General features: G+C 36.2%; 1 non-coding gene across 1 annotated transcript; it reads left to right on the top strand.

The window, feature by feature from the left end:
• The first annotated feature begins 12,328 nt into the window (after positions 1–12,328).
• Positions 12,329–12,434, top strand: LOC140851411 (small nucleolar RNA R71). Its single transcript, XR_012134164.1, has one exon. It is a non-coding gene; the product is annotated as a small nucleolar RNA R71 (small nucleolar RNA).
• Positions 12,435–14,000: the final 1,566 nt, after the last annotated feature.

Here is a 14,000-nt window from a genome sequence, read left to right as displayed (position 1 = left end):
GTAGGAATTAGTTTGGATTTCAAATTTTATGAGATAGAATTTTAGGAAACCAAAACTCTTTCTTTATGGCACTGATTTTATCTAAATTTTTTTTGAGATTTTTATGGGTTTTATGACATATATTATGTTTGCTGGTGGTCCATGGTAGAAAAAGGAGGGGGCGCCCAAGAGTTGGGCACCCCTTGTCTTGCCCTGTTTGAATTTTTTTTGACTAGGTATTTGACCTAGACAATGATTCTTTATATCTCTTGATTTAAGATGAATTTTTTCTTAAAATTTTTGTGGATTATAGAGCATTGAGAGACCTTTAGGGCATATGAAAATTAGGGAGAAAGAGTATTGGGGCATAGAGATATAATAGACACAAAATTAAGTGTCTGGGTTAGAGCAAAGAGAAGAAGAAAAGGGTCTTCTTCTAGGATTGCTGAGTTCACCTCTTTCCTTCCTCCATCTGTGAGTTTTTTGAGGGTGTCTCACATCTAAATCTCTTCCTACTTCTCATCTTTAAAAGAGTCTAAATCAAGAAGAAGGAGGCATCTGATTAACCATCGAAGAAGAATCAGCACAGTACTAGCATACTATGCTGATTTCCTGGATCAGGACTTCTGATCGTGATTCATGGGCTCATGTGGATGACTCCTAGAGGTCGGATATGTGTGCGGCTCACAACATCATCCTCAAGCCTAGATCAATAAAGTTAGAATGTCTAACTTGCAAGGTAATAGATCTGATCTATTATATTTTACATACATTAGATGTAGTATAGAAACATGTTGATATAATCAACATGTAGTTCTTGCTTTTTATATTTTAATTTTTGATTTAATGTCATATAATAATCATGTAATAAGATCTTAGATCTAGGGATTCTCTGATTTTATAAGATAAATTTTGATTTATTTTAGTCTTCCGCTGCCTGATCTTGAAAAAGTTTCAAGATCTAACTCTGAAACCCTAGATCTGGTTCCTTCACGTAGATTGGGATAATTCAAGCAGCCTCTTAGATCTATCTCTATAGATCTTCATCCTTAGAATGAAGGATGCTTCTTCCAAATCCTTCATAGAGAACTGTGAAGATAGCCAAAGCTTTACACTTTGTAAAGCAGAAACATCATTTTCTATTAACAGCATGTCATCCATATACAGTACAAGAAAGATGACTATAGAACCATTAGCCCATTTATAAATGCATGGTTCTTCTTCGTTTCTAATGAAGTCATACATTTTGATTATCTTATCAAAATACATGTTTTAATTTCAAAATGCCTGCTTCAATCCATAAATAGATCTCTGAAGCTTGCATACCTTTGATTCATTTATGGATGTGAATGCTTCAGGTTGTATCATATACACCTATTCTTCCAGCTCCCTATTAAGAAAAGCAGTTTTGACATCCAATTGTCAGATCTCATAATCAAAGTATGCCTCTATCACATACATAATCTAGATGGATTTGAATATTGCTATAGGAGAAAATATCTCGTCATAGTCAATATCATAATATTGATGATATCTCTTGACAACCAAACGGGCTTTATAGACCTCCACCTTTCCATCTGCGCTCCTTTTTCTTTTGAATATCCATTTACACCCTATGGATTTAATCCCTTTGAGTGGATCAATAAGTGTCCATGCACTATTGATTTCCATAGACTTCATCTCGAATTTCATGGCCTCAAGCTATTTCTCAGAGTCGGACCTTTGCATGGCATCCATATAGGTGATCGGATCCTCATCGTTCTCATCAAGTTTAACGGATCATCATCTCGGATCAAAAAATTATAGTATCTATCCGGCTGATGCGCTACTTTATTGGATCTCCTTAAAGGTGCCTCAATAATAGGCTTTGAATTTGATCTAATCAAATATGGTTCTATATTTCTATTTGTTTATGTCGATTCTTCTACCAATTGAACTTCATCAAGTTCAACATTAGAGGCATCAGTTCTTTTACTAAAGAACATCTTTTCTAGAAAGACTGTGAATAACTTTTGTTCTTCAGCAAGGTAGAAATAATATCCTTTAGTTTCTTTTGGGTACCCCATAAAATAATACTTATCAAAGCTAAGTCCAAACTTGTTAGTTTGTAAATATTTTACATAAGCCGGACAACCCCAAATCCTAAGGTGAGAGAGTTTCGACCTACATCCAGTTCATATCTCATATGAAATTTTTGTGATTGATTTGCTTGGAATATTGTTCAGAACATAGCATGCAGTCTCAACTGCAAAATCCAAAAAAGAGATTGATAATCTCGTAAAGCCCATTATGGACTGAACCATGTCCAACAGGGTTCGATTCCTCCTTTCTGACACCCCATTATGCTATGATGTTCTTGGAGAGGTCTATTATGAGAGAATCTCATTCTCTCTTAGATATGTCAAAAACTCATTAGAAAGATATTCACCTCCTCAGATTGATCAAAAAATTTTAATATTTTTTTAATTTATTTTTTTACCTTATTATGGAATCATTTAAATATTTTAAATGATTTGCACTTATGATTCATAAGGTAGACATACCCAAACCTCGATAGGTCATCAGTAAATGTAATGAAGTAGCAATACCCTCCTCTGACTCTTATATTCATAGGTCCACATACATCACTATGTACTAGGTCTAGAACATCACTGGCTCGTTCACCCTTTTCAGTAAGGGTGGCTTGGTTATCTTTTCAAGAAGATAGGACTCACAGGTCAGCAATGATTCATAATCATTAATATCGAAGATTCTCTCTTTAGTTAACTTGTTTATTCTATTCTTATTTATGTGACTAAGTCTGCAATATCAAAGGTAGGCATCCATGATATTATCTATTCTAGGGTATTTGTTTAATGTGTACATTAACTAATAGATTGTGATAATATGTAAATGCCATATTTCAATTGTCCACACATAATTATGACACCATTCATAATGATATCACAGTAATTTTTTTTTAAAAAAAATTATAACTATCCTTGGCCAAAAGACCTATGAAAATAATATTCATAAAGAAAGATGGACAATAATGACAGTCATCTAAAATAGTGGCATTTGAATTGAGAGTAAATTAAACTTTTTCTATAGCTAGAACTGGAACAGCTCTTCCATCTCCAACATTCAAAAATTGTTTGCTCTTCTCAAATTCTCTACTAACTTGAAGTCCCTGCAATGAATTGCAAATATGAATTGGACTTTCAGTATCCAATACCCAGATAGTAGTATTACAGATAGAAAAATTATAAGGTATTATCATATAAGTATCTTATCCAGTAACCCTTTACTGATGTTTCTTTCTAGACCTATCCATTTCTATCTGACTCTGATCTGCCTTAGACTGCTTAGAATCAACATAGTAATTTTGCACCTTACATTTTCTTCCTCTCTCAGAGGACCTATGCTCATCAAGTGTGCCAGAAGACTTGTTCAACATTTGAAGCATCTCATTCGGCTGAACATCAATGAATTTACAATTAAACTCATCACTGATAGCAGCTCTTATTATATAATGTACTATCATACAATCATTGAGCTACTTCTAATAAGTATCTCTAACCATCACATCAGTGTTGAGAGCTGGTACTTCAAGTGGTGGATCCGTAATCACATATAGGATCCTTTCATGCTTGAGACTATTCTCAATTTTTGATACCAATTATCAAACTTGGATCCCATAAACATATCACTGTCCAACAGTGAGTGGAGTGATAAACTTCTAGTCATCATTGAAAGGAAAAACAAAAGACCTATTAGTATATTAATTATTTAATCCTAAAGACTTGGATTTTAGTCTAAAAGTTTTCCAACTATTTTATACGAATTGGTAGCCTCTTCCACCAATTCAAAGAATTACTTTAACTCGGTGGGTACTAGAATCCACACAGACTGTACATGAGCCCGACTATAGCCAGCCAATCCATGTGCATCTATGGATAGATTCTTAATCAATTATATTTTTAAATAATTTTTAGTAATTAATTTTATCCTAGATTTCATTCCAGTAGACTAGGACCTCCACTGAAAGTCTTAGTTATGTCCAACCATTAATATGACCATACTCTGTCCATCTAACCAAAAAATGATCAAGCCAACTATGGTCAGTCAACCTGATCATCCATCGAGAGACACGACTGAGCCATCATATAATGAATGATAATTCTAATATCCAAATAAATGCCAGGCCAATGGGTCTGCAATGCTTACCTAGACTAGTAGATCCATTATCATCCATTTTAATGGAAGGCTATGATCTAGTTATCCCCATAACTAGCTTATTTTATGGATCTAATAATTTAAAATTTTGATTTGAGAAGCAACTGACTAACGAGTCTTAAATCCTCCCACTGACTTCACCAAGTCATTGAATTAGACTAGAGATAAGCTTGTCGAAAGGGCACCTAATTCAGTCAAACTAATTTAATGGTTCGAGAATAAGAGAAGAGATTAATCGGCAAGTCATAAATCCTCTCACTGACTTTACTAAGTCATGAAGAGGACAAAAGACAAGCCTGATCAAAAGATACCTAAATCAGTCACACTGATTTACTTTAATGGCATGGGTTAGCTTGAATCAATTAGTGATCTAATCAAAATATAATCTATCATATTGGCCAGATAAGTGAGATCAGTGAGAGAGCCTGTCTCGATTTGCTTTGGATATCATCAAAATGGCCAGATAAGCGGACTACCAATTAAAAATCATTGATCATATTGTCAAGCAATATTACCAAACTTATCTTAGACACCAATTGATCGATTTGTTTTGATTTGATCCACCAAAAGACTCAGGCAAAATCATTGAGCCATAATCAGGTCCATTTGGTATGATAAAAAATATGGACTTGATCAAGCTATAACTATTGAGGTTGATCTTAGAGAAATTCTGACGTAATCTAACTCAACTCTTGATTAGATTTAATCAATTCTCTAATTGATCCATTTTTATTTCTAACCCTAGGTCTAATCCAATTAGAAGATCTGATTCGTGCTAACTCATGGTCCATCAATTTATGACGTATCTTAATCATCTTTCAATTATCAAATCTAAACTACTTAATTTCAAATTAAGTGTATGAAATATATATTTCAATCTGTAGAACTATTCTACAAGAATTTCAAGTGAAGCATACATCATATGTCATATAATTTTTAGATCTTAAAATTTAATTTTTAGATCTTATGTTTAACAATTAAACATGTAAAAATTTGATCTAAATTATTTATGTACATTGGTGCATAGTCATTGATAGCACCAAAAATAACTCTACTCACTACGTAGGTAGGATGAGTCGAGATCGTACCCTCAGAAACCTTGGGCTAAGTTGAGATTGTAAAAGAAAGAAGCATTGTTTTTGATTTAAAAATAAATTATCTTAAAATTGAGGTAATTAGAAATAAAGAGCTCGAAAGTTTTGAATTAATTTTGCACTAGTAGAGTTGTATTTTTTTTTTAATTAAATAGATGTGATTAATCTTAGGAAAATATCTATCTTTCCTCGGCACGCTCCGTACCCGTAGATCACGGTGCATCTCTGGAAAGTACTAGGTAAACAACTCTTCTTTCCTCAGCACGCCCCATATCCGTAGATCACGGTGCGTCTCCAGAAAGTAAAAGTTGTTCCTAATATTAATCTAACAAGAAAGCATAAATAAAAGCATATGAAGGAGAGCAAATAAGAACCCATGACGATTTAAATAAAAAGCATAATCTTTATTGCATATAAAGAAATACAAAAAATTTAGAACAATGAACCATCTCTGTGTCGTTATAAAATTTCTTCTCCACTCCTGAGACTGCTAGTCTAGCTGCTCATGAAGTAGTCCCTTTCTATTCCTCTATGCAAGGCTCTAGAAGAATTTTTGGACTCTCCCTCCAATGGGAGTACAAAAGTCTTTTTATAGATGTTAGGAAGGAGGAGTTTTACATGATTTTCCGATGTGAAACTAAAAAAAATGCTAAAGACTAAAAGATGGATGGATGAGATGGAAGGATCACAAATAAATAAAAAAATACAAATCTTTCCTCTCAAAGTATTTCTAAATATTAATTTTTTTTCTTTAATAAGCATCTGTTCGTTCGTCAGCAAAAACTCCCCACGAACCCACCTGCCGCGCGCCCGCTCGCCGCGCGCCCACACCCACGCGATGCCGCACCCGTGCCCGCGCTCACGCCCACGCCGCGTCCGCCCCGCGTCCAGCTCACGTCCGCACTCACCCGCACGTCCACGCGCTCACGCGCTCACCCGCGCGCCCAGGAACACTGCCGCGTGAACATTCTTTTTGTATTCCAAAAAGAAACTTTTGTTTCTTCACAATGACGTCTATATCCTTTTGGATTTTTTGCATAGTAACTTCATTTCCTATAATACTGTATGCATCCTTCTTTTATTTTAATTTTATTTTAAGTCCAAATTTCTTCAAACTTGAGTCTTTTTGATCTATGAATCGGATTCTTTGTATCGACGATCATCTTTCCTGTAAAACATAAAAAGAAGCATCAAATTCTTAATAAATAAAATAAATTAAATATAATTTTTTACTTTAAATGACTTAAATTAAGTGTTTATCACACCCTCCAACTTGAATTTTGCTCATCCTCGAGTAAAATAGATATATCAACATTGTGTACCGACTCGATCTTGAATCAAAAATTAGGTTAGGCATCTCAAAAGGTAGATGATACCTGGTCAGACCATTAAAGAGATATTTCATTGGATTATCAATTTGACCCAATTAGTGGCTCAGTATTAACTAAAAAAATTTCAAGAGCTTTTCTTTCACCAACTCCCCACTTTACTCTTTAAATCCTCTAACTTAATGGGAGAGAGATTTATTATCTTCTTGTAATTTAGTCCCCTTATTATCCACTATATATATATATATATATATTTAATTTTTTAACATTGCCTACCTTTTTACGCCCGGTTACTCAGTAGAAAACCAATGTTATTTTTTTTTTTAAGTAAATTTTAAGGAGAATTTTTGCATACCTCGACCTTTCCACCCAATCTCTCATGAAACAGATTCTTTATTGAGATCAGTAAGAAAAGGGTTGTAGAATCACTCCTAAAATTTGGTCTAGTCTAAACCCTACCATTCATTGGGTTTTCTTAATAATTTATTCCTCAGTATCTCTAAAATTATCTTGACCATTAATCATTCATTGTTTAGGATGCCTAATTGACTCTTAATCAAAATAAAATTTGGATACACAAAACTAATTATTTCTGACCATACTTGAAGATTTGATTAATTTTCTCCCCCCTCCAACTTAATCTACATTGTCCTCAATGGAGTAGGAAAGCAAAGAAAATAAAAGGAGAGAGTGCACCTGGGATAATTTTGCTTCGGAAGTTGAAGATAGCTTCATTGATTAATAGACTCTTGTTCCAAATTCCTGCAGCTGTGGTAAAGTGAAAAATATGAAATCGTTGGGTTGCCTCCCAACAAGTGTTAAGTTTTATGTCTTCAGCCAGACTGAATTAAGTATTATGGCGGTATTGGATCCACTAAATCAACAGATTCAATTAATTCTCCATCACTAATTCCATCTATGTAAGGTTTCAATCGCTAACCGTTCACTTTAAAGGTGTTCCCCTGTTTAGGATTTTTGAGTTCTATAGCTCCATAAGGAAATACCTGAGTTACAATGAAAGGTCCGTCCCAACGTGAGCGAAGTTTTCCAGGAAACAGACGCAACCTAGAATTGAAGAGCCAAACTTTTTTATTGACCTCGAAGATTTTTCGTGCAATGAATTTATCATGGTACGCTTTAGTTCGAGCCTTATAAATTCTGGCACTCTCATATGCTTCATTGCGTAGCTCTTCAAGTTCATTTAATTGAAGTCTCCTATTGGAACCCGTATTTTTCATATCAAAGTTAAATTGCCGTATGGCCCAAAATGCACGATGTTCCAATTCCACCGGTAGATGACAAGCTTTTCTGAATACAAGTCGATAAGGAGACATTCCTATGGGTGTTTTAAAAGCAGTACGGTAAGCCCATAATGCATCATCTAAGCATGCTGATCGGTCTTTTCTATCGGATCTTACTATTTTTTCAAGAATATGCTTGATCTCCCTATTGGAGACCTCAACTTGGCCACTTGTCTGGGGGTGATAAGGTGTTGCAACTTTATGAGTTATTCCATATTTTTTCATTAGCATGTCGAAGTGCTTATTTGTGAAGTGTGTACCCCCATCGCTAATTATGGCTTTTGGGCATCCAAATCGACTAAAGATGTTATGTTGAATGAACTTGATCATGATTTTGTGATCATAGGTTCGGGTTGCCATAGCCTCTACCCATTTTGATACGTAGTCCACTGCTACCAAAATATACTCGAATCCAAATGAGGAGGGAAAGGGTCCCATGAAATCAATTCCCCAAACATCAAAAATTTCTACTACAAGTATAGGGGACAGGGGCATCATATCTTTTCTCGAAATATTTCCTGTTTGCTGGCATCGCAAGCAATTACGACTGAATTCATGTGCATCTTTGAATAGTGTCGGCCAATAAAATCCACTCTATAACACCTTTGCTGTAGTTTTTCTTCCACTAAAATATCCCCCACATGCCAAAGAATGGCAAAAAGTGAGAATGCTTTGGAATTCACTCTCGGGGATACAACGGCGAATAACTTGGTCAGGACAGTATTTGAATAGTTCAAATTCTTCCTAAAAATAATGTTTAATTTACGAGAAAAATTGATCCTCTTTTCTTGTTTTGTCTAGTGAGAAGGTACTTATCCTGTTGACAAGTAATTGACAATATGGGCAAACCATGGAGGACGGCTAGAGGAGATTGCGAAAAGTTGTTCGTCAGAAAATTTCTCTTTGACCTCATCTATGCCTATCGTGTGTTCAACTAAGATCCTGGAGATGTGATCAGCTACCACATTCTCAGAACCCTTCTTATCTCGAATTTTCAGATCAAATTCTTGTAAAAGAAAGATCCATCTGATCAAACACGGTTTAGTATCTTTCTTTGAGAGGAGATGTTTTAAAGCCGCATGATCAGAGTAAACTAGAACCTTAGACCCTAACAGATATGAGCGAAATTTTTCAAGGGCGAACACTACTGCTAGTAACTCTTTTTCTATTGTAGTGTAGTTTAATTGGGCATCAGAAAGAGTCTTGCTAGCATAATAGATCACATGTGGCTTCTTATTGATTTTTTGGCCTAAGACGGCACCTATTGCAAAGTCAGAGGCGTCACACATAATCTCAAATGGAATGGACTAGTCAGGGGGTTTTATTATGGGTGCTATTGTCAGGACTGTTCGTAATGTGTTGAATGCTTTCAAACAGTCTTCGTCAAAGACAAATGGTGTATCCTTGGCCAACAGATTGCACAAGGGTCTTGAAATCTTGCTAAAGTCTTTGATGAAATATCTATAAAATCCGGCATGACCTAAGAAGGATCGTATTTGTCGGACCGAAGTAGGGGGTGGTAGTTTTGAAATGACCTCAACTTTGGCTTTATCCACCTCGATCCCTCTTTCAGAAATAATATGTCCTAATACAATTCCTTTCCGCACCATGAAATGGCTCTTTTTCCAACTTAGGACAAGATTTGTCTCCATACACCGTTTAAGAACTTTGGAAAGATTATGGAGACAATCCTCAAAGGTGGTTCCAAACACAGAAAAATTATCCATAAAAACTTCAAGACATTTGTCCACCATATCCGAAAAAATGGCCAGTATGCACCGTTGAAATGTAGCGGGTGCATTGCAGAGCCCGAATGGCGTACGTCGAAAAACGAAGGTGCCATAGGGGCAGGTGAAGGTAGTCTTTTCTTGGTCATCCAAAATACAGATACTTGATTGTACCCTGAATAACCATCAAGAAAATAGAAAAAACTTTATCCTACTAACCGTTCTAAGATTTGGTCGATGAAGGGCAATGAAAAATGATCCTTCCTAGTAACGGCATTTAGTTTTCTATAATCTATGTATCTCGCCATCCAGATGATATGCGAGTGGGAAGCAGTTCACCTTCTTCGTTCTCAACCACAGTAATACCTGATTTCTTAGGTACTACTTGAGTAGGGCTGACCCATTTACTATCGGATATGGGGTAGATAATTCCAGCATCTAACCACTTTACCACCTCTTTCTTTACTACTTCACGCATGTTTGGGTTCAATCTCCTCTGCATATCTCGATAGGATTTGGCATTTGCCTCAAAATGAATATGGTGCATGCAAATGGAGGGGTCAATTCCTTTTAAATCGACAATGGACCAACCGATAGCCTCTTTGTGTTCCTTCAGAATACCAACCAATTGTGCTTCCTGATTAGGGGTCAAGTCTGATGCAATGATTGCCGGGAGGGTACCATTGAGTCCTAAAAATACATACTTGAGCGTAGCAGGAAGGGGTTTCAATTCTAACGTAGGTGGTGATTCTAAAGATGGGACTATTGGTGTACTAACTAATGTGGACAATGGCTCATACTTGATTGTCCATGGAGGAGTGGTTTTATCGTGTGGTGTATCCAATAAGATGTTAACTTCTTTCATATATTTCTCAAAGTCATACACTCCAAAGTGAGCCAAGCAAGTATCTAAGGGGTCTGGTGCTAGAATTATGGGTGTTGCATCTTCTATAATATCTTTTAGTGTATCTACTTCGAAGCAACTATCCATTGATGGACCTTGGGAAGCACCAAACACATTCAGCCTTAGTTTCTTATTCCCAAATGATACGTCCATGACTCCTGTCCTACAATTAATGCATGCATTTGTCATAGCTAGGAAGGGTCATCCTAAGATAATGAGAATTTGTCTGGGATTGCCACTTAGTTTCATGTCGAAAACCAAAAAATCAACTGAAAAGTAAAATTCATCTACCTTGACCAAGACATCCTCAAGCATTCCATGTGATTTCTTAATTGATCTGTCGGCTAACTGCAGTGTGACTGATGTGGGTTTCAGTTCTCCAAATCCAAAAAGTTCATACACCAAACTAGGTAAAAGATTCACACTTGCCCCTAAATCCAGAAGAGCTTTTTCAATGTGATAATCTCCTATAACGCAAGAAATAATGGGGGCTCCTGGGTCCTTAAGCTTTGGAGGAGTGGCATGCTGGAAAACAAAACTAGCTTGTTCAGTGAGATGTACTTTCTTTGAGATTTGTGATCTAGATTTATGTTTTTGGGTGCACAAGTCCTTCAAAAATTTGGCATAAGCAGGGACCTGTTTGATTGCATCTAGAAGGAGAAGATTAATTTGGACTTGCTTAAACAATTCCAACATCTCATCGAGTTTTCCTCCCTTCTTATCTGCAGGAATAGGGGCTTTCAGGGCATCCGAAAATGGGGCTTTAGGCAAGTAAGATGATTCCGGTGTAGTTGGTTCCTTCTCTATTTTCAGGTCCTCCTTATTCTTGGGTGATTTGGTTTCAGTTAGAGGTTTAGGGTCGGTCTCATTGGTTTTACTAGTGTGTTCAATGACCTTCCCACTTCTCAGAGTCATGATTGATTTGGCATGTTCAGAAAAAACTTCTGGGGTATTAGAGATCTCAATCACAAATTATCCTCTTGGGTTGCTCTCGAATTGGCTAGGTAATTTTCCTCCTTCCCTCCTACTGAATGCAGTCGCTAGTTGACCTATTTGGGTCTCTAGCTTAGCAATGGATTGTGTGTGAGAGTTAAGGGTCTGAGTGTTGACTTCTAATCATTCTAGTACTTTCAGAACTTTTTTCTCAAAAGCTGAGCTGTGACCAGTAGTAGACGGTTGAGAAATATTTTGAAATTGATGGTATGGTCCATGCCTATATGTTGGGTCCTGATATTGAGGTCGAGGTGCAGCAGGGCCAACCACTGGTTGTGGTCTTCAAGAAAAATTTGGATGGTTTCTCCAGCCAGGGTTATAAGTGTTCGAATAAGGATCATTTCCTGATCTACGAGCTTGTTGGACTTAAGCTTGTTGAACCTGCTCGTGCACAAACTCAGGAAATTGAGGTGCGGCTGGGCATTCACTAACAAAATGGTTCGGACTTGCACACAATGCACAAACTTCTTGGTTGGGTTAGGTGGAATCGAAGATTGTCCAGTATTTAGAAGACGATCTAATTTTTGGGATAGTTCATCTACCTTATGATGGATATCTATGGTATTTCCTACTTCATATATTCCACCTCTCTTTGGGTTTAACATGGGTTTATCTCTAATAGAGGCAGACATATGATGTAATAAATTTTTACTTAAAATTTCAAACAGTTGCCATGCCTCATCCTCACTTTTCAGCATGAATGTCCCACCGCATGATGCATCGACCATTTGTCGATGTCTTTCAGATAGCCCATCATAAAAATATTGTATTAACTGCCACTTGGGTACAGCATGGTGGGGATATTTTTTAATAAGATCCTTTAATCTCTCTCATGTTTCATGAAATATTTCTCCATCTAATTGAAAAAAACTAGTTATGGCTTTCCTTATTTGATTAGTTTTTCTTATGAAAAAATATTTCTTGAGAAACTCTCCTTGCAGCTGGTCCCAGGTTGATATAGTCATGGAATCCAAAGTATGTAGCCAGTATTTGGCTTTGTCTTTAAGTGAGAAAGGAAATAATTTTAACCTAAGAGCATCATCGGAGAAGTTGTGAATTTTGACAGTTGAGCATATCTCAAAAAATTCTTCAAGATGTTTATAAGGGTCCTCGTTACTAAGTCCATAAAATGAAGGTAACATTTGGATTATACTGGACTTAATTTCATATTGAGTGGCCTCCATAGGGGGCACTTGAATACAAGGAGAGTAGGTATATGTGGAAAGAGTAAAGTACTCCTTCAATTGCTTGGGTGGATCATTCTCCTGATTTCGGTCCATATTTTTACGTCTATTGGCTCTAAAGGTTCTTTCTATTTTTGGATCAAAAAGTTGGATTTCTGGTCGTAACGATCTATGGCCAAGCATACACCTTACAATTATACTTTAGAGCAAACACAGAAAATTTGAGTTTTTATAATATATATATTTTTATAATAAAGTGAGAAAAGAATGAAGAAAATCTAAAGAGAAGAACCTAAGAATCTTAAATCTATGAAAAGGGAGAAATTAATTAATGTTTAGATGTTAATTGTAATCAACTTAAACAATCATAGACACTCTATCTTAAGGTTAATTGTAATCAACTTAAACAATCATAGACTCTCTATCCTAACTTCCAAGACCGCCTTTGAGCACTCCAAGCTCAAGACTGACTAACTGACTCAGCCAGGTAAGCGTAAGATGTGGGAGGTTCCCTGCTCGTTGCTTTCTTTAGACACCAACTGAGTTGGCCAGGTCAGTCAACGGAACCAATTGAAAACCATTTTCTTTAACCACTTGCCTTAGACACCGAGCAATTAACCAATCCGCACTCGGTTCAACTCTAGAGCTTTCTTATCCTATTGAGCTCAAAATTCCTAGGGCTGACGTCTAGTTGATTTTAAAATTAAGGTCTGGGTTATGCAAATGCAAGGGAGTGATTTGTGGGCCAAGGAAGGGTGATCAAATCTCCACCTTATCTGATTAATGGGTTATTGCCCTTAAGATTAATTATGAAGATGAGATGCAAAGAAACAAGGTGTCCAATCAAGTTAGAAATTTTTATATTTGAGGTTACGCTATTTTAGTTAAGTGTTATGAAATGTCAGTGGCTTTTTTTTTTATTTCAACCGTGCCAAGGTCCCCGACAACGGTGCCAAAATTTGGTGCGTAGTCGTTGATAGCACCAAAAATAACTCTACTCACTACGTAGGTAGGATGAGTCGAGATCATACCCTCAGAGACCTTGGACTAAGTTGAGATTGTAAAAGAAAGAAGCGTTGTTTTTGATTTAGAAAATAAATTATCTTAAAATTGATGTAATTAGAAAATAAAGAGCTCGGGAGTTTTGAATTAATTTTACACTAGTAGAGTTATATATTTTTTTTTAATTAAATAGATGTGATTAATCTTAGAAAAAATATCTGTCTTTCCTCGACACGCTCCGTACCCGCAGATCATGGCGTATCTCCGAAAAGT

Source organism: Elaeis guineensis, chromosome 8, assembly GCF_000442705.2.
Source record: "Elaeis guineensis isolate ETL-2024a chromosome 8, EG11, whole genome shotgun sequence".
NCBI classification, from domain to species: domain Eukaryota; kingdom Viridiplantae; phylum Streptophyta; class Magnoliopsida; order Arecales; family Arecaceae; genus Elaeis; species Elaeis guineensis.
This window is presented reverse-complemented; position numbering and strand designations above follow the sequence as displayed.